Consider the following 2,076-nt stretch of genomic DNA (forward strand, 5'->3'; position numbering starts at 1 on the left):
TGAAACTTAGTGTAGTGTAGTATATTATAGTATAGTGTAGTGTAGTGTAGTATAGTATAGTATAGTATAGTATAGTATAGTATAGTATAGTATAGTATAGTATAGTATAGTATAGTATAGTATAGTATAGTATAGTATAGTATAGTATAGTGGGAGTGGTGACGCAGAGGTTAGTGAATGTGGGCCTGTAATTGGAAGATCAGTGGTTCAACTCCCGATACCGGCAACATCAAAATGTGGGTGGGAAAGGTGAAGCGCCCATACCTGCCTCCACCCTCATGTGCCCCACTCTGGGCCCTTGAGCAAGGCCCTTAACCCCCACCATCTGCTCCCCCGAGCACCCCAGATAGCATCTCTCTGCTCCACACAGAGGTCTATGGTAGCTCAGTGGTCTATGGTTGCATCAGGAAGGACATCTGGCGTAAAAATAATTGTCAAGTCTTCATGTGAGTTAGTTCACCGTGGAGACCCCTGAAGAAGGGAGAAGCCGAAAAAAAAAAAAAAAAAAAATAGTATAGTGTAGTGTAGTGTAGTGTAGTGTAGTGTAGTATAGTGTAGTATAGTGTAGTACAGTATAGGGTAGTGTAGTATAGTATAGTGTTGTTTAGTATAGTATAGTACAGTGTTGTATAGTATAGTGTAGTATAGTATAGTGTAGTATAGTAGTATAGTATTGTGTAGTATAGTATAGTGTTGTATAGTATAGTGTAGTATAGTAGTATAGTATAGTGTAGTATAGTAGTATAGCATAGTGTTGTCAGTAAAAATTTTGAATTATTTTTATTCTATTTAAATGCAATAAGAATGTAAAAGGGGAGTGGTGGCGCAGAGGTTAGAGAAGGTGGGCCTGTGATTGGAAGATCGCCAGTTCAAGCCCCGGTACTGACAACATCAAAAATGTGGGTGGGGTAGATGAAGCAACCACACCTGCCCCCACCCTCATTTGCCCCACTCTGGGCCCTTGTGCAAGGCCCTTAACCCCCACCATGTGCTCCTCCGGGTGTCCTCGTTAGCAGCTCTCTGCTCCACACAGAGGGCTGTGGTAGCTCGGTGGTCTGTGGTTGCGTCAGGAAGAGTATCTGGTATAAAAATAATTACCAAGTCTTCGTGACACTTAGTTCGCTGTGACGACCCTTAATGCAGTGAGCAGCCGAAAGAAGAAGAAGAAAATAAGTAAATAACTCATGAAACGTAGTCGCAAAGTTGCATCCAGTTATTTAAAAGACAAATTTTAAAATTAAAAAAGAACAAATACAGGAAATTTGTTGTTATTATTATAAATGATTTGCTTAACTATTTATTTAAATTTAATTATTTACTTCTAAAGCTCTCAACAACCTAGCTCCATCTTATATTACAGATCTTATTGTTCCATATTGTCCTAACAGAGCACTTCGCTCACAGACTGCAGGTTTACACGTGGTACTTAAAGTTTTCAGAAGCAGAATGGGAGGAAGATCTTTCACTTATCAGGCTCCTCTCTTGTGGAACCAACTTCCAGTTTCTGTCCGTGAGGCTGACACATTGTCCAGTTTTAAGACTTTCCTTTTTGATAAATCCTATAGAGTTAGTTTGGTTTCCTGACCTATCCCTTATCCTATAGGCTTAAACTACTGGAAGACAAATTGACCAAATTTCATCAAATGACTAGTTACAAATTAATACAAATGATTAAATTGTATTTGTACGTTCTTTTATCTTAACGTGTTGTTTTTTGTCTTTCCTCCTGAAGGACCTGCCCACCTGCTCGTCTCCATTCTGGACCTGCCATTGTGTATCTGTTCCTCCTTCCTGTCCTCTCATACCCAGCCAATCAAAGCAGATGGCCGCTTGTTCTGAGCCTGGTTCTGCTGGAGGTTTCTTCCTGTTAAAAGGGAGTTTTTTCCTTTCCACTGTTGCCTTTGCGCTTGCTCAGGATGGGAGTAAGGGACAACTTCTACGGACCTTCAGCTCGGACAACTTCGGTTGTGACTAGGTGCTATATAAATAAACTGAATTTAATTTAATTATTATCACTGAATTCTCCTTATAGGGTACAAAAAATATAGGCAAGAATAGCTTGATGTATTTGATGGC

This window comes from Nematolebias whitei, chromosome 8, assembly GCF_014905685.2.
Source record: "Nematolebias whitei isolate Nwh7 chromosome 8, NemWhi1, whole genome shotgun sequence".
Classification (NCBI taxonomy): domain Eukaryota; kingdom Metazoa; phylum Chordata; class Actinopteri; order Cyprinodontiformes; family Rivulidae; genus Nematolebias; species Nematolebias whitei.